The sequence below is a fragment of the Canis lupus genome, chromosome 16 (genome assembly GCF_003254725.2).
Source record: "Canis lupus dingo isolate Sandy chromosome 16, ASM325472v2, whole genome shotgun sequence".
NCBI lineage: Eukaryota > Metazoa > Chordata > Mammalia > Carnivora > Canidae > Canis > Canis lupus.
The window spans coordinates 37,940,166-37,963,725 of NC_064258.1; the positions used below are offsets into that span (position 1 = coordinate 37,940,166).

Genomic DNA, 23,560 nt, shown 5'->3' on the forward strand with positions numbered 1-23,560 from the left:
CAGAACACAGGTGACATACATAGACATACATATGCATACATATACATAGATAAAAATTTGAAAAATAAGTATATATGCACACACACACGTGATTGGCTCGTAGGCTGTTTTTAAACACCTTCATACAGGTTCTATGTATTTAATGGAAGGGAAAATGAAAACATAATAGTACTGCCACTTTATTTTTCCCTTTCCTTAGGTGGCCACAGTTGTTTTGGTTTCCTTGAGGGTCTTTCTTCTTAATTACCCATCCCACATTAAATTTCTAGGTCATGTTTTCCTTCTACAACTGCTTTAAAGCATATATATGTGGAATATCTACCACATGGCATATTCTCAGACACTGTGGGAAAGAAGAGAAGATATGGGGAAAATAATCTCCTTTTAATTCAAAAGTTTCAGCTCTCTAAAATGCACTCTTGCAAGAAGAAAGAATGCATTTGAACCAAGAAAAGAACATTTCCACATTGACCCACTTTGTTGCTAATATGGTAAGTCAGTGAAACGGAGACATTGGGAATCTGAACACCCTATCAGGATTTGAAATCTTAATGTGTCTTAGCCTACTCTCAAGGAGTCACATTTGCAAGTAGAAAGTGCCCCCAAACCACTTATGAACTGAATTAGACAACTGGAACAGAAACAACAACATTGACATGACCACAACTTAATACAGTTCTTCAAATGTAGGCTCACTAGTTTCAAAGGAAATCTTCATTACAGTGAGCATTTGCAGAGGCCAAAATGAAATTCATTTTCTTGATGGAGCTGTCAAGGAACAAATTACCAAGCAAACCAAACTGTGCACATTTGGGCAACTTCCCACTGTTCCCCAGCTCAATAATAACATGAAAAGGAATGCTTTTCATTGCCAGACTGATGTCTCATATTCAAGATGCTCAGGAGCACTAAGAAAGCATAGGCAGATATGACTTTTCTTAATTCCTTTATGTAAATGTATGAACAAATAGCCACAAAAAGATAACACATTTTAAAAAGCATTTCTATGAGTCTAGTCAGGGGTCAGAGTAGCCAACTTTTAGTAGAAGACAACTGGCGCTTTTCCTTTAAAACACTCATGCTGTCTAATCCAAATTGGACAGGGCTAGAAATAGTCTTTAGGAGAGAGAGATCTTAATAATATGATGCGTGAATTTTTCTTCATATGATTTCACGCAGATTTTCTTTCTTTCGTAGCAGTCTGTGTCCTGATTCTTCACAAAATCATCATCCATCTACTTTCACATATTTTGTCAGGTGTTGGAATTTACTCATTATGCCTCATTAGCTGTCTGTGGAAAACAAACTCTTATTGAAATTCTTTATTGGCAAATTGTTTAGTGAAGCTTAAAATTATATATATGAAATAGCTTCCATGTATTTAGGCTTTCTGGATATCAAAAAAAAATAGTAAATCATAGGATAAACTGCCTATAATGAACTAAGCGGAATAAGAAGTATATTACTTTCTCCAAAGACACAGCCAAGCTTCCATCATTTTTGGTCTTTAGAAGAAAAAGGAAAAAGCAGGTACCCAATTTAAAAATATTCTTTTAAGACTTATCTATTTTTATGTATATCTCAGCTTTACTAAGCTTGGTAAATTTTTTTCTTATACTTAGCTTTCAGAGTCAAAGATTCCAGGAATTAGACAAACCTGAAAATTAACTCTGTCATTCATTAGAAGTCAGCTCATTATTAAAAAGATTTCTAAAATTATAAATTATTATCTCTGTGGTGCTCTATTTTTATCATCAGGTTCTTGCTATGTAATGCAGCCTCAGTAATTTCTAATTTTTTTGCAGGGAGGAGCCCAGGTACTGGCAGTGTTTGACTTACTACCACTTTATAGCTTAGGTCAACGAGGTCTGCAGATTCTCTTAACATTTTCTTAAGTAACCCACATGTAATTTGAGGAAATCTTGGAATACTTCATAATATTTGCCAGATATCACTAAGACCTTTTTGGGGATAACTGGATTCCAAAAGATCCCAAAATTAACACAGTCATGGGGAATAATATTGCATCATGGTACAATAATTTCTAGGTATGTGTATTTTCTTTGGGTTTTTCTATTTTGCTTTTTAAAAGTACACTGTATTCTCAATGACAGTGTTCAATCCTATGCAGAATCCTTTGAGCCTTTAGAGCTGCACTGAATCTTAGATATTTCTGCAAATACATTTATTAATAATTAACCATTTGGGTTTTTGCCCTCCTATCTTTTTCCTGTAAAACCCCTCATAACCAAAGAAAAGTATTGCCTTTGCTCTGAACTTGTTTCAGTTGAAATTTTTCAAGCAATAGGAAATAGCTTAGAGTTAAATTTGTCATCAAGAGCTTGGTTGCTTTTTTTTTTTTTTAAATGGCAGAGCAACATTTCTATTCAACAAGGGACACGGATTATATTGCTTTATCATCAGCATGGTGAGATGTGTCTCTGCTTTAAGTGGTCACTTTCTATTTTTAGCTTTGCTATCATTTCTAAGAACCCTCTAACGGTAGACACAGTAATCACCAACTGCAAATAAGAGATATGGCTACAACCACACAGGTGCTTGGATTCCTAGGTGCCAACAGGATACTGAGATTTCACTGATTCAAATAAGTATGACTTTCACTGAAATTGGGAACACGAAATCACTGGGAACTTAGCTACTTCTGTTAGGTCAGCATCCTACCAGGGGTTGATGCCTCTGACATCAACTTTTCCTGCTGTGCTTAATATCTATAATCCTCATCTTATTTTGCCTCCTATCTATGTACAGTTGAGCTTGCTTTTTATTACCACATGTTCTTCTCTATACCCAACTAACAGCAGGCACATTGAAAACTTTTGATGATCATGATAATAGTAATAGTAATAAAGGACTTCTAATAGTAATAGTAATAAAGGACTTCTATTTACTAAGCATTTACTGTGGGTCAGGTACTGTATTTATACTATCTCCCTTGGTAATAGTACTCATAAATACTCCATGGAGTAGTTGCTATCATTGCCCTAATTTTATAGGGATAATTTTGGCAGAACTTAGTAACTAGCTCAAGGTCAAATACCTACTAGTGGGCAAAAGTTATCTCCATTTTTTTGTGAAGGTAAGATGGCTATTAGAGAACCATTGTTCCCCGCCCCCCGCCAGTAATTTGGATTAGTCACCTAAATTTTGTTTTCCTCAGTTTTCTCACCTCTATAAAGGGAAGAGTGAAAAGTTATTGAAAGGAAAATAATAATACTAAGCTAAAATAATAAAACTAAGCTAATGATACGTGTAGAACATTTAATCCATCGCATCTTGTAGAATTCACTAGATAGATGTTCAGGGACATAATGATGATGCTAATGGTGATGCTGCTCTTGCTGACAACGATGACTATTTTGGTTTTCATTGATCTTAGTTGCAGAATCCATGGCTGAGTATGAGCTGGCACTATGCCTTGCATGCCCATGTTGTTTCAATATAGATGAGTGACTTGGCCAAAATATGAAACACCATGAGTCTTTCTTCCTTGACTAATTGACCTATGCTTTTTTTTTTAAATTTATTTATGATAGTCACACAGAGAGAGAGAGAGAGGCAGAGACATAGGCAGAGGGAGAAGCAGGCTCCATGCACCGGGAGCCTGATGTGGGATTCGATCCCGGGTCTCCAGGATCGTGCCCTGGGCCAAAGGCAGGCGCTAGACTGCTGAGCCACCCAGGGATCCCCCGACCTATGCTTTTTGAAACAGATTTGTCTGTTATATAATTTGCAAACAATTTGCCTATATAAAATCTCATGTGATGCTCAAAATGATCCAGGGATATAACTGTTTTCATTATCTTCCTCACTTTACTGATAAAATGCAGAAGCACAAAGTAATTATGGGGCATCTTTCAAATCACAGAACATCAAGTGGCAAAGATGCAGATCAGAGCTGGTTCTTTGACTCTGCTTATGAGCTTTTCAGTACACCATACTATTTAAACAGTGGAAAATTCACTAGTGCTCTGCTGTCACTGGCTTCATGTAAATTTTAATTTTAAACTATTTCTGGATGCTCATGCTTCCTTCTGGCTTTTAATGAATTTGTAATGTCATCTTATGAGAATGTTGTTAACCTTTGGCCTCAGGCTCTGACGATTCTTGACAACCTCTTATTTTCTTTCCCCTGTAAAAAATATTCTATCATCACAGGATGTCTGGAAAATTAAAAAAAAAAAAAGTCCCACAATCCCACTCTTTATGACCAGTTTTGCTTTCCTTTCTTTCCTCTTTCCTACTGATTTAGTCCACAAACATTTATTGACAAACAGGTATGGAGAGCATCTGATGTGTTAGGCTATCTTGATAATTGCTGAGAATAAAAAGAAACAATTGAATTTCTAAACTTCTCTGATCCTCCTACTTCCTTTCTATCTCATTTCCATTATTGGACTGATGTTCTCTTTGAATTATTTGAACTGTATTGCTAGAACACTTGGTTAATCCAGTCTAATACAAAACAACCTTTTTACATATATAACTAGTATGGTAATTTTTTTCTACCCATCTATCTTAATTAATGAGCACATTCATATGTACTGTGTTTACAGCGCCTTCCCACTATTTTTTGTATGGAGTCCTTATTTAATCTTTTCTTTAAAAAAAATGATTTTATTTATTTATTCACGAGAGACACAGAGAGAGAGAAAGAGAGACAGAGACCCAGGCAGAGGGAGAAGCAGGCTCCATGCAGGGAGCCCAACGTGGGACTCGATCCCAGGTCCCCAGGATCAGGCCCTGGGCTGCAGGCGGCGCTAAACCGCTGAGCCACCCAGGCTGCCCTTATTTAATCTTTTCCAATTGATTTACAAACTCTATAATCTACTGAATTAAAATCAATAATCTCTTTTAACTAGGTCTCAAGGTCCACACTTCACCATTATTCTGTTTAATTTCAATTAAACTAAGTCCATCTATTTCTCAAAACTCTGTGAACTGACTAGCAACTTAATGTTAAAATAGAACTATGGAATAAATGCTGCATTCCTATATTAACACCAAAATCAATCTGGAGTCTTGTTTGGTTTAAGTTGTGGGATTAGGGTGCTTATCATTCATATGGGGAAAGAGGGTACAACAGTCATGCCAACTCCTTCAAATCTCTCATCCTCTTTAAATTCGCATGTACAATTACTGGCATTTCTCTATTTTCATAATAAAATTCTCTGATCCAGATCTAGGTTATCTTTTTGGAAATTTGTTGTACTGTGGTGATTTCTACAGAAAGATTCTTATTGTAAGATAATACACTAATTCATTCATTCTTCAAGAAGAAACAAGATCAAAACAAAGGATTAAGTTAAAATGTCCCAAATGTAAACTTGTTTAAAGCCTAGAAGACCCAATCCTCTATGAGTGAGATTAAAGTATGCCTAAATCTTTAGAGTTAGGTGTATGGTATGGGCAGGTTTAAACGTGGTCAGAAAAATCATCCTTTGAAATGATAAGATCCTTAAGAAAAAAAAATAAAATGATGTATTCTCTTTTGCTAGGTTCTCTAAGTAACCATGCAGTCAGTTACATAGGCTACTGCTTTACTGAATTTACTCCTCATTCCAATATTGTGTAGGATGGTGACACTGAAAGTGTTGAAGTGTCTTTTAAATGTAATAACATCAGGAAATTCAATCTAGTTCATAAAAATGGGGAAAAGAAAGGATCATGACACACATTCTGTCTAAGAAATGGCATATAGTAGAAATGACATATATTAGTTTTATGAGAAAGCTTCTTGCCTTGGAAAGGGCAGTATTCAGGTTGCATAGCAACATATGTTGTCATATATGAAGTATGATACAGCTTAAGCAGCCAACTCTCTCATTTTACACTCTACCAGTCAGACATTTATTTATATACTGTAAGAAATTCTATATTCTACAACTAAAAAACTTTGTAGAAGGCTCAGAGTAGATATATGAACCAATTAAAGGATTGAAAATAAGCTGTACAAGGGAAGATGAAAGGCATTGGCTTTATTTGGCCCACAAATGTATACTTATGTTTTCATATGTTCATTTAGATTTTCCATATTTCCACCGAGGAAAATCCCATAAAACTGGAAATAGGCTAGAGCAATAGAGATTTAGGTTAGATAAAAGAAAGAATGTCTGGGTACATGAGATCCTTAAACCGATTCTGAGGTGGGGTAGTAAAATCTCTGAACGTCGCTGGTCAGGATAGATTTGTTATGATAGCATTTGAATATATCAATCGGACAAGCTCCTTTCTAGCCCTACATTTTTAAGACACATCAGTTTAAAATTATTATAATTATTAGCATGTGGATTGATTTTCTTGGCATAAACATGAAATAAAACAGTCACCAACAAGTTACCCCACTGAAGTGTTTGTCAAAGGCGTAAGAAAAGTTTTACATTTGAGAAAACTTCATTACTTAGTGAATTTGGCTCTTTTTTTTTTTTAAATCATGATTTTTCCCTCCATACTGTACATGGGTAGTAGCTTTGAGCCTTTCTTATTTTTTAAAGAAGTACTACAGTTTCTGTCTAAAACTAGCCTTCCACTGGATATATTCATAATTCATTCTGCATAATTATTATTTGAGAACAAGATGAAGTAGTATAAAGATATCTGAATTATGAAGGAGCACTCCACTGTGATCTCTTCCACTAGCAAGTGGTGTGACCTTGGACAGGTCACTTTTGAATGTCATTTTTCAGCTGCCTTGTGTCAACCTCAGGACAGTGTTTGAAGAAGTGATCTCTTATATTCTTTCCTTCCTTGAAATTCTTTTCAGGGATTTCACCAAATCATAATTTAGATAAGTCAGCATTTTATTTTGCATGTGCTGAACAAAAGATTTTTTATCATATTTAAAAGTTTTAAGACATCTTAAATTGTTAGTGAATAGTTAAAAATATACTAAAATAACTTATTCTAGCATAGAATTCAATAGTAAGTTGGCTAATACCACAAATGGTCACCTTGTACTGTGTAAAAGTTTAGAATTAAAACATTTGATTTCTTATGATCCAACTGTCAAACAGCTCTCATCTTTCATTTATTATATTTTGTGTTCATCTAATTGATTTGGAAATACACATGAATATTTATCCCTTTCACATACCATTCCACATAATTTCTATAAAATAATTATTTTCATTTTTAAATCTTCAGAAATATAAATGCAACAGTATGTTATGCATTAAAAAGTCCATTTTATTTCAGTCATTGCTAGATTTCTTTCTTCATAGATAGCACATTTAAACATTTAAGATACCTTAAAGAGATTAGAGCCCAGTGGAAATCTAATTTTATGATTATATGAATTATGAATATACGATTGGTTTTTCATGTGATTGCAGTGATTTCCAGCTGCCTTAAAATAATAATACTGAATGTTGCTGTCATTGAGATTTACTTCAATTCTTCAAAAATGTTCAACACAAGTATAACATGAGAAGTAAATCCAGGAAAGTAAATATAAAGTAAATTGGATTCTAATATTTAAATTTTTGAAAATCAAGTTAACTACTACATAGGCTAGAAATAATTTTTGAAGTTTCATGTGTTGACTCTTTTTTTTTTTTTTAAATGAAACATTTAAGCTGTACATTAGCAGCCTGCACTGTGATTGAAACTGGTTTAGGGAAACACTGAGGAGTCCAATCTTCATATTTTACATGACACATAGAATATTCTTTGGAGATTCATTATAAAGAAAAGCCACTCTGGTGCCATCGACTCTCCCTGTTGGCAAAGGAAGGGGGGGATCGAAAGAAATCATTTACACCTCGCACTTAAGTGTGAGAATATGTATTTGTTTTGTATTATGCCCTGGAATAGGAAACCTGGTCTAATTCATAAAAAAAAAAAAAAAAAAAAAAGGGAAAGTAAAGATAAAAAGGGATCACAATAAAATCGTAGTTTATGGAGGAAAAGAGTAAAATCTCTCTGGAGCCTGTTTTAGAACTGACATTGTGCTAAAACAATTTGACTCGCAGTTTTCTCCTCCCTACACATTTTCCACTTCTAATTTCAGAGCTTAGCTCCCAGACTTAGGAAACCACCACTCCTTGCAAGATGCTAACATTTCTGTCCAACTTTCTGCCTCTTCAAAGCCTGCCTGGAAATATAAAGCAGAGAGTCCACAGCGTCTTACCTAGACAACGAGGAGCTGAAACGCCCAGGCATGACATCGCTCAACACTCAGGCTAGGAGAGAAGTCCGTCCCCGTTAGGTCCTCCAAAATATACGTTCACATTTTCGTGGTTGAGATCATGGCTCTATTCTAAGCAGTTCTACGCAGAGTGTGATTCTAACAAAAACACCCTCTGCAGCTGGAGGGAGCCTTGGCTAAAGCAGGAGCCTGTCAAGGCGTTCCTGGTGACTTCTGTCCACTAAATTCAGACTGATGTTTTGCGAAAGGGGCCTCCACAAGCAGGCCCAGATTGCCTGGGAAGCATTTCCTGCCTCTGAGTAGTGCATGTGAGAAAGAGTGCACGAAGCAGAGGGAGGGGGGCAGAGCAGAGCCCGCCTGGGCGATTGAGGAGCTCTGATTTTACACAGAACTGAAGTGAGTTTGTCAAAGCTCTTGAGGTGATTAGCTGGAGAGTCATAAAGTCCTAGAGCTTTCTCTATCCCCCACTGCTGATGAATTAAAAAAAAAAAAGGGGGGTGGGGTGGGGAAAACAATTTTCTCCCTCCTTTACAGCTTCCCCACTGTATTAAATGTATATGCACAGCTTACTCAAAATACCCTTGCCCGTTCTCCTTTCAAAAGATCTCTTAGGAGAGGGAGATGAATTTAGAGTTTTAAAACTGTCATCCCCCAAAGAGGAACACCTTTTTTTTTTTTTTTTTTTTTACTCTACTTACAATCTACAATGCTGCAGCCCCACATACAGTACCTGAGAGGATCTGTAAGTAAAATCCCAAGAAGCCAGGAGATAGAACATTGTCTTCAAATCTCTCCAATCCCAGGAATCCTTCAAAGAATTAAAGTAGTTCATGTCATGGCACATGCAGCGTTACCTCCAGTCAGAATCCTCCAGTTACACAAACACAGTGCTGGGAAAGCAGAAGACAGACTCCATCTTGATCCTATTACAGTCCTGCTGACATTAACCACTTGCAACTTCTTCCATCTAGCATGACAGAGTCCCTGAATCACATCTCCAAAGCGGCTCACGGTATCTGCATCCTTTGTCCGACACAAATTTTGTGAACTATCATCTGTTTATCTTTTCTGCTTTCTTGTGCCTCCACTGAATGACTTCCTCCTAGCTGCTCCAGGCTGGGAACTTGGACTACCATTTGGTTTTGATTAAAACCAGACAGCCAACTCTGGAGAATTTAGGGAATAAGCTAATGGAAACTGCAAGTATGGCTTTAATTAGTGCATCAATTAATAATAGATGTTAGCTCGTCTTATAATAAGATGACACAAATGTCAACACAGAGGAAGCTCAAGTCCTTTCAGGAAAGAAGTTATACCAATTCTCATTTCTTTATGACCCAGAATTCTCCTGAGGGAAAGTGGAAGGAAAGAAGAGGGATGTGGCCTTGGGACATCCAGGTTGTGCAGAGGCCAGTGGAGCAGCTTTGTTGTTTACACCAGGGAAACAGGAAACAGTATCTCTGAGTTTAATTATCTTGCTTGGGTGAAATTGCTCTGTAATGTCTCCCTTCTACTTTATTTACAATCAATGGATTCTCTTGCTATTTATGACTTAAGCATTTTTTTTGTGTGTGACTGGTGATTAGATTAATCTGATTATTGGGTCTATGCGCAGTTTACAAATTCTTAGGGATTTCCCATAATGGGAGTTACAAGAACAATTTTAATTTCAATATGATAAATGAATAACATAGAGCTACAAGAGATATTAAAGTTTTTAGCCCAAGACCCACCCTGTACGTCTCTGACATTGTAAGTAGTTTTCGTTGTTCACTTTTATTTTCAGTTGACTCATTTTTATAAAGACGGACAGATACCTGGATATCACAATGGCCATCTTTTTCATATCCTCAAAGAATGCTGGGTAGGTGGTGATTCGATGCAGTATAATGTGACACCTACTATTTCTTTTCTTATTAGATAACTAAAATCTCTCAAAATTAATGCAAAGTATGGACTAGTAGAGAAATAGGAAATGACAAGATTAACATATTGCATGTGAATATGAAGATGAGAAGCATTCACACAAAAACATGTGGGCAGAAGCAAGTTTTAAAAATTTTTTATCAAAACGTTACTGATTTAAAAATGAGCACTTAGATTCCTTTAATTTAACCTACAACCATATGGCAAGAAGGAAGTCCACACTTTCATAAATCCTTTAAAGAGCTACTATATTCATATTGATTGAAAATACTTTCACTGAAACCATGCCATTTAAGCTTCTCAATAATCTGGGTGTGTGTGCTCTTATTTTATATTAAAAATAAAGCACCTGAAGTTTGTGGAATTGTTTTTCTTACAATCACATGACGGAAAGTGGCCAAGTCCACACCAGAACTCAGATTTTAACTCTCAATTTTGTGTCTTTTCCTTCCCTCTGAGAGTTCGCCTGCCTCTCTTGACTCACACTTAATTGCTGTGTGAAATTGGGGAGACTTCTTAAACTTTCTGAGTTTTGAATACCCCTTTAAAAATAGGGACAACTCCACATAACTCACAGATTGGAATGCAGAATTTGCTTTATATACACATATATTTATAAATTTGTATTTATTTCCCTGAGGAAAACACTGGAGCAGAATGGAATGAGAATTGATGTAAGTTCTTTCCTAAAATAACTTGTTTATCTCCATCTCTATCTCTGCCCCTAGTCTTCTGGTCTTCTAGTAGATAGTAGGCGCTCAATAAATATTAACTCACTGCTAATTCTCAGCTAGATTCTCCTCATGAGTGCTATAATCTCCCCTCATGCAATCTAGCCTCCTTCCTGTTTACATTGGCCCGAGGTAACAACAAAACCCTATTCACATGCATTTATAAATGCGTTTATAGACATCTAGACACTCTTAATAGTAATTTTCTCCTTAATGTTCTCTTCTCTAAACAAATAAGACTTCCTGCTTTCTTCTATTATTAGAAGGATTACTTCCCAAATCTTTAATCACTCTTATTTATTTTTCATCCTTCAGTTGCCTGACTCCAAACAAATCTCAGAACTTACATTCTCATAAAGGCTTTACCAAATATGAGTATAAAGATAAATACTGAGATAATTTCTTAAATATTTAGCATGGTGTCAGGCACATAGAAAGGGTCCCAAGTATTTGTCCCCTTCTCCTCTCTGCATGTAAATCTAAGTACATCACTTCCTTAAATGTTTGCTTCTGACTCTATGCTAGATAAACTAATAAAATAAGGCATAGAGGCAGTTAGAAAGCTGAAAGTAGAGGATCAGGATAGGAGTCTGACTCCAACACTGTGATGAGCCCATGCAAGTTACTTAAGCTGTGTAAGCCTCAGTTTTAGCCTCTGGATATAAGGATTTTCCAAAATTAGAGATGATAGTCCACATAAAGCCACTAGACATTATGGCTGATGCAGTATTCATTTTTAACTACATTTTTTTTGATATTCAAATTATCTTCCTCTCCCATTCATATATTGCTCTTCTGTGATAACTAAAAAAAAAATCTATTAATCTTTTGAGCTCTGAGTTAAATGTATGCATTTGGAACCATTTTTTTGGTGGAGGAATTATGTACTTTTTAAAAAGGAGGCTAGCAGAATAAGGCTTAGAAGTTATTATGAAGATCAACTTTCTTCCCAGGTACTATAATCTAAATAATACACATCAGCTATGACAGACCTGCCAATTCCCTGTCATCTTCAGTAAATCTGTACCTGGACTTCTTCTACAGGATTGTTCAAAGACTCTCACATAGTCCAACAACCCCTCAGCTGTGCAAAGTGAGATACACACTGGGGAAAGAATGTTTTACTCTTAAAAGTTGAGTTTCAGGGACACCTGGGTGGCTCAGCGGTTAAGCATCTGCCTTCGGCTCAGGGTATGATCCTGGAGTGCCAGCATCGAGTCCCACATTGGGCTCACTGCATGGAGTCTGCTTCTTCCTCTGCCTATCTCTCTCCCTCTCTCTGTGTCTCTCATGGATAAATAAATAAAATCTTAAAAAAAATATTGAGTAGCAAATGTCATTAGCTCAGCATCCACTTTTAACATTTGTGAGTGCAAGTAGGCTCTGATTCTTTCCATTTTTAGGAAGGAATAGCATCATTAGAATGATGAACTGGTAATTAATACACACAAGGGGAGAATGAATGTCTTTAAGGCACTTTTGAAGTACCAAACATGTACACTTAGTGTAATAAATGTACGAGTATTTTGTCTATGAAAATTAATCCTTTAAAAATCTGTATTTAGGGACGCCTGGGTGATTCAGCAGTTGAGTGCCTGCGTTGGCTGGGGGTGTGATCCTGGAGTCCCAGGATCGAGTCCTATATCAGGCTCCCTGAATGGAGCCTGCTTCTCCCTCTACCTGTGTCTCTGCCTCTCTCTCTCTGTCTCTAATGAATGAATAAATAAGATCTTAAAAAAAAAAAAAGACTTCTGATCGGTGAAGACACAATGTCTTTCTAAAAAAAATTAAATTAAATTTTAAAAATCTGTATTTAACAACTTTAGCCTGCAGCTTATTAGAGTTACCACATGTATGTCAAAGCAATAAAAATTGAATATATTTGACAGGATTTCTAGTTAATTTTTAAGATTATTTTTTATGTGTACTTTCTTCCAATAGGTTCATTAGGATAGATATACACCCACTTAGGAAAAAAAATACAATTTTGTAGTTTGCATATAAAAATCTGAATGTACATTATTAGTTCTTTAAAATCAATTTTGTCAAACTTGTGATACTCCACTTTAACTAAACATTAAGTATTCATTCAGAAGTATTTATTAAAGGAACACAATTAAGTTTGATGATAAACTAATGAAAAGGATCAAAGTCTATAAATTCTGCAAAACTAATTGTACCTGTTTCTTGGATTATTATGTTCATTGCTTCCCTCCATTGAAAATTATTACAATCCAAGAATAACTATAAAGTCTCTTGATAAATTTTAAATAACTTGGAAAAAAACCTTAGCAAGTATTAAAAAATATATTTTTAAATTATAATTAAATTTATTTATAATTTTAATTATAATTTAAAAAATTGGCACAAACCCAATAGTATATTTGGTTTTGGAAACCGATAATTCTTCTTGCCTGTCCGGTAGGGCCAGGATACTCTCAGAAGCATGAAGGGTGCATGCCAAGCATGACTTGTTTTAGAAAGGCCTGAGTGTACCTACCCAGTAGAGGCTGAGGCTCTTATGTCTTATAAAGAATTTGTTCTCTATGAAAACTTATTAATATCACCATACAGCACACTTCAGCATCCTTGTTTATCATTATGATAACATTCTCCGAAATTCTCATTTCATGGCTAAAAATGTCCCTGTAACTTCAGTCTATTCCAAAGGAAAAAAAAAAAAAAAAGTTCCCTCTTTACCTTTGGCCAGAGCTCACACTCTTCTAACTTGTCTCACCGTGCTCTCAAACCCAGGCCACGCGTTACCTCTTACATGCTCTGTTCACCTGGGAAAGAGGTGAAACTGCCTCTGTTCAAGTCCCTCCTCCTCAATAAAATAAGGTCCAGTTAAACCTCTGTCCTTTGGGAGTCATTCTACCTCACTGTTTATACCATACCCTGGTCTAGAGTCCAGGCCACATCCTCAGCCTTCCAGTGGAGGAAGGTGGGGAGGTCATGAAGTTGTTACAAAGGCTTGTGTCTTTGAAGGAATATCTGTTCCATATCTATAAAAATATAAATATACTCTTCTATTTTTCCCTTTAAAATAGAACCATTTGAGAGATTCAGGATACACAACAAGGAAATACACTTAATATCCATCCACACATTCAATATTTCCTTGCACTTATTATATTCATGATACTGTTCTATATTTGGGATACATCATTAAAAACAATCAGACCAAAAAGAAAAAGAAAAAAAGAAAAAAGAAAGAACTTTGACCTCAAGGAGCTTAAATGGGAAGTAGGAGGTTGACGATCAGCAATCAACATAATAAATAAGCAAATTATCTAGTATATGGATAATTACTATGGAGAGAGGAAAATATAGAGTGTGATAAAGAAAATAGGGAGTGGGAATCTCTGAGTGGCTCTGTGGTTTAGCACTTCTTTGGCCCAGGGTATGGTCCTGGAGTCCCGGGATTGGATCCCACATCGGGTTCCCTGCATGGAGCCTGTTTCTTCCTCTGCCTGTGTCTCTGCCTCTCTCTGTCTCTGTGTCTCTCATGAATAAATTAATAGAATCTTAAAAAAAAAAAAAGAATACAGGGAGTGAAGGTTGAGGGACAATAGTGTTATAGCATGAAATGAAAGATATCAGGGTAGGGATCACTGAAGAACTTCTCAGCAAATACATTTAAAAGATGAGGGAGATGGGTATACAGGTATCTAGGCATCACAGAATTTCAGGCAGAGTAGACAGGTCTCAAGGAAAAGTGTGCCTGTCATTTCCAAAAAATAGCAAGGGGATCAATGTGGCTGGAATAGAAGAAGAAAGGGGTAGAGAGCTAGAAGATGCACTTGAGGAGGTAAGGAGGAGGTAGTGTCCTGTAGTGACATTGACTTCGACTGACTAGGAAGTAGAGTCCTTGTCACGTTTTGAGCAAAGGAGTGTAAGGTCTGCTCTACATTTTAATATGGTTACTTTGGCTGTTGCATTAAGAATAGGCTGAAAGGAACTGATGGCCACAGTGGGGAGGCCAGTTAGGAGGTCACTATGATGATCCAGGTGAGAGACATGGATGGTGGCTCAAATGGAGGTGAGAAAGTTCAGGTATAAAATTATTCTTCGGTAGTTAGCCCCAAAAGTACTTCATGAAGAATTAAATTTGTTACATAAGAAGAAAAGAGGAGATGGAAAAGCTTCTTGCAAAACTCAAGGGTGAGTAGGTAGGGCAAATTTTGCAGAAGGAGAGGCTACAAGCCGACTCCCCTTAAGGGAGGGAGCCCAAGGGTGCAAGGGTGGATCCCAGGGGTCCTGGGATCACAACCTGAGCCAAATGCAGATGCTTAATCAGCTAAGCCACCCAGGCATCCCAATTAGCAGGTTTTAAAAGAGAATTTGAGGAAAGGAAATGGAGATACAAGTTGAGTCAATGTTTTTGAAGTTTCCCTGCAGAAGAAAGCAAACACAGTATCAGTAATGATGTGGGGCCATGAGAAGCTTCCATTAGGATGGGAAAATTAATAGGATGTTTTCAATTTTTGTTTTATGTTGTTGTTGTTGTTGTTTTTATCAGTATGCTATCTTCCCAATAGGAGGGAAAAGCTGATGATGAGAGGAGTGGAGAAATATTGGAGGTGGACTTTTGAGAACTTGGGATCTAAGGGCCCAGAGACTGATTTTACAGGGGAAGGTGATACAGGGGAAAACGTTAGTGGCTGTGATTCAGTTAGTCATTTGGCATACTCCAGTGAGCCACTATTATGGCTTTCATTGTTATTCAACTTAAAATTATTTTTTTGTTGTTCTTAGTCTCATAAAAATTATACCCATAAGAGATAGTTGCCTCATAGGTGTAACTGATGAGCAAAAGCTACGAAAATTTTGCAAATATGCTTGTCTCCACAATAGTATAATCCCACCTCCTGCATTTCTCTAATGGAACATGGTACTAGCAGGTGAAGGAGCACTTTTCCCCCCGACACCCCACAATCCATCTCTGGCCCTTAAAGCTGCAAACAAAGGTCCTGCTTTTGTGTCTCATCTTCAGAGAGTGTATTTCTGCTGTTGTTTTCCAGTGCTGAGTCCTTTTGCTAATTTCTTCATATCTATTTCTCAATTCATCTCTCAATTTTTCTAGATTTTTGTTGCTTTTGGCATTTGTCTTGTGTTTTTCTTCTTACCTTTATTGAGATATAATGGACACACAATAAACTCTGCATATTTAAAACCTGCAAACTGATGGTTTTGACAAATGCAGATGCCTATGATGCAGTCACCACCATGGAAATAATGAATACATTGTATCCATCACCTCCAAGTTTCCTTGTGCCTGTTATCCTGCCCTTTTGCCACTTTCTCCCTCTCTACCACCAAGCAACCACTGATCTGCTTTTTGTCACTGCAGAGTAGTTTAAATTGCCTAGGTATTTATTTCCATGAAATCATATGTCTGGATTTATTTCTGGATATATTCTGGATTTATTCTTCACTTGACATCATCATTTGAGATCTGTCCATGCTGTTGCATGTATCAATGACCCATTCCTTTTCACTGGTGAATAGTATTTAATTGCAAGCATTTATCAATCACAGTTTATCCATTCATCTGCTAATGCACATTTGGGACAATATCATTGAGACATAGTTTTTTTGACTATTACACAGAAAACTGCTATGAAAATTCATGTACAAGTCTTCGTATGCACATGGTCTTTCATTTCCTTGGATAAATACCTAGGAGTGAATGGTAGATTCATTTGGTAGGCAGATTTTTAACTTTCTTAGGAACTGCCATACTGTTTTCTAAGGTAGATGTTCCATTTCATATTTCCATTAGAAGTTTCTGAGAATTTTTGTTGATCCACGTGTGTGCTGACACTTGGTATGCTTCATTTCTTTAATTTTAGCCCTTCTTATATAGGTATAGTTGTATCTCCTTAGCATTTTCCTAATGATTGATCCTGAGTATCTTTTCCTATGCTTCTTTAACAACAGTATATCTTCAGAGAAGTGTTTGTTCAAATACTTTGTTCATGAAAGAAATTTGGTTTGTTGGTTTCCTTATTATTCAGTCATGAGAAATCTCTATATATTCTTCATGAAAGTCCTTTATCAGGTAATTGAAAATATTTTCTCCAAGTCTAGATTGTCTTTCATTTTTTTTTTGTCTTTCATTTTTAAGTGTCTTTTGGAGATAGAAGTTCTTAGTTTTGATAAATTAAAAAGTTACCAGTTTTCTCCTTTTATGGATTATGCTTCCAGTCTCATGATAAAGAAATTAGGTTTCCTAAGATCACAAAGATTTTCTTTTATATTTTGTGCTATAAATTTCATAATAACATTTAATTTCTTTATATGGCGAGAGTATAGAGCAAAGGTTTTTTTTTCTTTTTTAAAAAAATATGGATATCCAATTATCCTAGCACCATTTGTGATAATCCTTTTCCTTTTCTTTCTTTTTTTTTTTTGTGATAATCCTTTTCCAAAGAATTGTCTTTGTCCCTCTTACAAGAATCAATTGACCACGAAGTATGGTTTATTTTTAAACTCTGTCTCATTGACCTGTTTATTTCTTTTATATCACATTGTATTGACTATTGTAGCTTTACAATAAGTTTTGAACTCAAGTATTGTAAATATTCCTACTTTGTTCTTCCTTTTCAAAGTTGTTTTGGATAATCTAGATCATTTGCACTTCTACACAAATTTTAGAAGCAGCTTGTTCATTTCTACCAAAAAAAGCCTGTCCGGATCTTGTTCAATTTGGTATATAGATTAAATGAGAAAGAATTAACATCTTAATAATATTGACTCTTCTGTTCCATGAGCATAATGTATCTCACATTTTACTGAGGTTTTTAATTCCTCTTGTCAGTGTTTTATGCTTTACTCTGTAACAGTCTTGCACATTTTTGACAGATTTCTTTATACATATTTCTTATTTTGATGCTACTGTAAATGGTCTTAAAATTTCCATTTCTAGTTGTTTATTACTGTTATATAGAACACATCTATTTTTTTGTATATTGATTAATATCCTGAAAACTTGCAAACTTCACTAAGTAGTTCTAGTAGCTTTTTGAAAATTGCTAAGCTTTTCTGCCTAATTGGTTATATGTCTTATGTGAATAAAGACAGTTTTGCTTGCTCTTTTCCAACCTGAATACTTTTTATTTATTTTTTGTTTTTGTTTGTTGCTTTATTCCATGGATTAGAATCTGCATTACAATGTTGAATAACATTGGTGAAGTGGATGTTCCTGCCTTTTCTTGGATCTAAGGGAAAAAGCATTTGGTCTTTTACCATTAATTATGATATTAGCTGCAAGGTTTTTTTGGTAGATGTCTTTATCAGATTAAGGAAGTTCCCTCAATTCCAGTGGAAGAAATTTTGTTCCCCAGGGATATTTGGAGATGTTTGGAAATATTTTTGGTCATCACAACTGGAGCAGAGTGGTGTTCCTGGCTGCAAAACATACTGTAATTCACAAGATAGCTTCTCACACAACAAATAATTATTTGACTCAAAAAGTTGACAATGATGAGGTTGAGAAATCCTAATCTGCTATATTTCTAGTTTGCTAGGAATATTTTTTTTAATCATGAAAGGTATTGGGATGCCCTCTCAATTTTTTATGAATAAGATTTTTCTTTAAAGTGGTATAAAGTTTTTCTTTTTTAGTTTGTTAATAATGGCACATTTCACTGACTGATTTTCAAATGTTAAACAAATTTCTATTCCTAAGATACTTTGTCACGGTGTATAATTATCTTTCATATGATATTTGATATGATGTATTATCTTTTAAACATTATTGAATTGAATTTGCGAAATTTTTGTTAAGATTTTTTGCATCCTGTGTTCAAAATAAATAATGGTTTGCTATCTTCTTGTTACTTTGCTATTGATTTCGATTTTAATTCCATTATAGCTGGAAAACATACTATGGATAATTTGAATTTTTGAATTTATTGAGACTTCTTTTATGGCTAAACACATGGTCCATTGTGGCAAATACCTTCAAAAAGAATGTGCATTATTTTTTGCATTATGTTTTCATAGATGAAATATCTGATCAAGGTCCAGAGAATTGAAAAACGTTCACCACTATCTTCCAAGAAGGAAGAAATAGTACCTATTCTATATAAACTGGAAGCATATCTTTAGATAGTCCTTAGTTCCAATGGATTCCTATTGAGCAACCTAATATTTCCTGGAACAGAGGTCGCCCTGCTCTTGGAATTTTTAAGCATTATCTAATTTAAACTCTTCATACCAGTAGGATAATCATTTATATTTGAAATGAATATTAACTCGATATTAGTTAAATTTTTGACAATTAAATTCAACCCATTTTTAAGTGTAAGCATATCAGTACATATGCCTACTTGGACATCCAATAATAATCACTATTTTGCTTATAAATTATCAGCCTTGATAGAAGTGGTATGTTAACCATTAAAAATAAAGAACACAATTAGAACTGCCTTTTTTTAAAGATTTTATTTATTTATTCATGAGAGACACACAGAGAGAGAAAGAGCCCAGAGGTAGGCAGAGGGAGATGCAGGCTTCATGCAGGGAGCCCGATGTGGGACTTGATCCCGGGTCTCCAGGATCACGCCCTGGGCTGAAGGCAGCGCTAAACCACTAAGCCACCTGGGCTGCCCAGAACTGCCTTTTAATGAAACTATGGAAACAATTCTTTGTTAAACTCTTGAAAAATTTTGATATTCTATTCAATAGCCAGTAGGATGTATATATATTTATATAGTATCACTTCTATATCCTAGTCTTTATTATTTTCTTGGATAAAACAATACACAATAGTGTTTTTTTTATGAATTTCAATGATGAGTTTTCCATTTAGTATGAAAAATGAAAACTTGCAAAAGTCTTTAAAATGAAAGCTTTTGTGAAATTACATTATCTTATTTTAAGTTGGAGAAAAATATTTTGGGCAGAATGTAGTTAAAGCTTTGCCAAAATTCAAATGTTAGAAACACAGTTTGAAAGAGTTTGTAAAACATGTGTCATAATAGGTTTCTTCTATCCTTATGTTGGAAGGTTGAATTTCACTACCAAAATAATCCTATTGTGGAATAAAATATAGCAGGGTTTCCTCTACTTATATTAGTTACTCGTGGGCCAAAGTAGAGTGTCGATTATGGTTGCCAAGTTCCTATGTAGACAAATGAATCACAGGAACACAGTAGCTATTTTATTTGGGACCTTGCTGAGCTGCAAGATTTTTAATGAGTTAAAATAATATTTTGGGTTTTGAGTAGAAAGTGTGAACTATCAAAAACACAGACATTTGACTTTAAAGTTTAGGACAAAAACAACTCCACATGCAAAGTCATTTTGAGCAACAGACTTACTGAACTTGAAATGGAATCCCCTGAGCGATGGTCTCTCTGTTTCCTTTGGGCTATGTGTCAGGGAAGCCAGTCTGATGGTACTGAAGCTCTCGAGAAAAGATCCTGCTATTATTGGCATGTATGCCCTCAAATTTGCATGTAAGAAAAATTGTTTTAGCTTATGTCTGAAGAGCCATGAGAAGATGATTGTTTGCTTCTCTTCTAGTTGGGAAGATAATAATAATGATAATTATTGCTAAGCACCAAGAAGATAGAAAACACAGACTGTGCAAGATATGTAAGTGAATGAAATAAGTGAATTAGAAGACATATTTTTCTTCAAGTGGGCCAAGTGGTTTGGTTAGCATTAATCTATTTTTTTCAAATGTTTATTAGAATAAAGATGATCAATTAAACACAAAGAATGTTTTCGAACACCTACAAGACTCAGTATTGTTAAAGATTTTGAAGAGCACTGTGATCCTTTAAAGTTAACTGCACTGATTACTTTACAATCTGATATTTGTATAAATACATAGACATGCATGGCACCCTATAAAAATTTGGCATTGTCTTATTTTCCATTTTAAGTAAACATTGTTTTAAAATTCCATTTCAGGGATGCCTGGGTGGCCCAGTAGTTGAGCATCTGCCTGTGGCTCAGGGCGTGATCCTGAGGTACTGAGATCGAGTCCTGCTTCTGGCTCCTTGCAAGGAGCCTGCTTCTCCCTCTGCCTTTGTCTCTGCCTCTCCCTCTGTGTTTCTCATGAATAAATAACTAAAATCTTTTTAAAAATCCATTTCAGATCTTTGTTTGCCTAAGGCCTCACTCTTTTCTGTGAATGCCTTCCCAGATGATCCAAAAATTATACTTAGTTACTATCTTTTATGTTTTTCTCCTCACGCTTTATACCTCCATTCAGGCATGCCTTTTGCTTGGGGACTATCATCAAGAAGAATTATGAGTGGAGTGTCCTAAACCAGAGCTGAATATTCACAGTTAGAAAGGCCATTCCCTGCAAGGAGGAGAAGAATTTCGGGGCAAAAGAAGGCAAATAGAGAAGAATAAAAGGAATATTTATCTTGCCGGAAGGATGAAACCACTAAATCCTATAAATCAATGGGGATGTCACTGCCAGGGTCCTGGTTTTTCCTGTATTGTAAATATGTGTTACTGGCTTGCATGCTAGGTTGAATCCCATCTGACTCTGTGACTATGAGTGCAAGGCCACGTATTTTTTTTTTAAGATTTATTCATGAGAGACACAGAGAGAGGAGGGGACATAAGCAGAGTGAGAAGCAGGCTCCCCAGGGGGAGCCTGATGTGGGACTCCATCCCAGGACCTTGGAATCACACCCTGAGCTGAAGGCAGCCACACAGCTGAGCCATCCAAGCATCCCATAAGGCTGTGTCTTATTTATAGTTCTAATCTTAACACCACACAGTTAAGAGCTAGGGAAGGAGGGGACGGAAGACTATCAGGAAATCACATTTGAGCATTAATTTAATTAGATCATTTTCTCCTGTCCATACATTGGAAAGAACAGGAATTTTGATCAGTGCAGATGGTGGAGAGGGAGGGGCTAGGAGAGAAGCAGGGGTAATTTAGAGCAAGGGCACATCTGTGCACCAAGGGCCTGAGCATTTGTTCTATAAGACACTTTGGGGACTGATGGGAAACTGAGAGGAAACATTATGGCATCTGAGGGAATGAAGGCAAAAGCCAAGAGATGAGGGCTGTTTTGCAACTTTACTTGGACTTGACCAATGTGTTATTTTTCTCTTCCCATATCATATTCATATGCTTTCTCTAAGTGCTCTATGCTTATCTACCAACTGCTGGTGCCATAAGGCTAACACATCCATTTCTCAAGAAAAATGGAATTATGAGATGATAGAGAAAGAAACTCGCTTACTGCTGATTTTAAAAATTCCTTGAAATGCAAACCACAAAGGAAATACCTAATTGCTTCTCTAAGAGATGGTGGAAATTGGTAGGACAAGATACTCAGTTTCAGATTTTTGCTTTCATTCTCTGAAGGCATTTCTGTGTTTCTTGGCTGTGTGTGTATATGTGTGTGTGTGTGTGTGTGTGTGTGTGTTTCCAGAAACATGTAGCACAACTTCAGCCAGACCACATGTCTATGAGTCAATATTTCAGCCTGCATTTGTCTTAAACCGTGAAGCTCTGGGTGTAACCTAACAGAACCTGGCAGGTTGTCTGAATAGTTCTTTCACCACTTGACCCAAAATATAGTAAATCAGATGACATATTGTTCCAATTTTACATTAGTACTCATATTTTAATAAGGAAAGGAAGAGTGTGTTCTATCAAGATTTTTGAATACAAACAAAATCTAGTTTCAGATCCAACCTATTACAGAATTTAATATTGGAGTCACCAAATGCAGTTTGCTTTAAAAAAAAAACTTGATATGTACATATTTTGGCATTTGCTATGGACTAAATTGAGTCCCCACCCACCCCAACCTCAAATCCATGTGTTGGATCCCTGACCCCTGATGTGACGGTATTTGGAGAGGGGGCCTTTTGGAGAGAATTAGGTTTAGATGAGGCCACAAAGATGGGGCTCTTCATAGCCCAACAATGGGATCAGTACCCTTATGAGAAAATGAAGAGACACCAGAGCTCTCTCTCTTCCATGTGAGGACACAGACACAAAGTAGTCATTTGTACATCAGGAATAGTGTTCTAACCTGACCATCCAACACCTTGATCTTGGACTTCCCAGCCTCTAGAAGTTTGAGACATAAAAGTCTGTTGTTAAGCTTTCCAGCCTATGGTGTTTTGTGACAGCGGCTCAAGAAAACTAGCCAGCATTTCACAAGTTTGAGATGTTCATTTAGCTACATTTAAAGTAAAACTTGATACTAGAAACTCAATTTTCTAGTATCTTTAGTAGTAGAAGTGGTGGCACTGCTGCTGGTGGTGGTAGTGGTAATATTAATAATAATGGTTGGAATTTAATGAGTTATTACTTCTCTCGTGCTAAAATCCCTGGGAGAAAATTAAGATGTGGATGAGATTTTTATCCTCTCTCTAATCTTAAATATCGGTGCTATATATAGTGAACACATAAACCATTCTCAGCTCTGCTATCTCTAAGGAAGATCAAAATATTTTGCCCACTTATTTTTATAAAGACATATCATATATTACAAAGGGAAAAAGCTCTGTATATTTCGGGTATTTAAAAAATACATCCATTTATGGAACTTCAATGAGGTTAGGTGACTAGTCCAGTTGCTCAGCTGGTTAGTGACATGACACCCTCCTCCCAGTCCAAGAAAAGCTCTTCTTGTCTCAGGGAAGACACCTAGCTCTAGTCTGTGATATTTTTCTCCAAGATCTTTTGCCTATGCTCTGAATTCATTAAGATTCCCCTAACTAGTGCCCAAAGAGGCCAAAT

The 23,560-nt window shown here is 36.0% G+C and overlaps 1 protein-coding gene across 10 annotated transcripts in view; it reads right to left on the minus strand.

Annotated features, from left to right (window-relative positions):
• Positions 1 to 23,560, minus strand: part of DLC1 (DLC1 Rho GTPase activating protein) — a 493,459-nt gene that overhangs the window by 402,241 nt on the left and 67,658 nt on the right. For 2 of the 10 annotated variants that reach the window (XR_007402564.1, XM_049094621.1), the window contains exon 1: positions 8,147 to 8,490. The exons of 2 other annotated variants lie outside the window; for them this stretch is intronic. The gene's annotated coding sequence lies outside the window, so the exon portion shown is untranslated. Of the gene's footprint in view, positions 1 to 8,146; positions 8,619 to 8,894; positions 9,497 to 23,560 lie in introns of those variants that run through there. 6 more of the 10 variants (XR_007402565.1, XM_025476150.3, XM_025475382.3 and 3 more) reach the window with 5 other exon arrangements.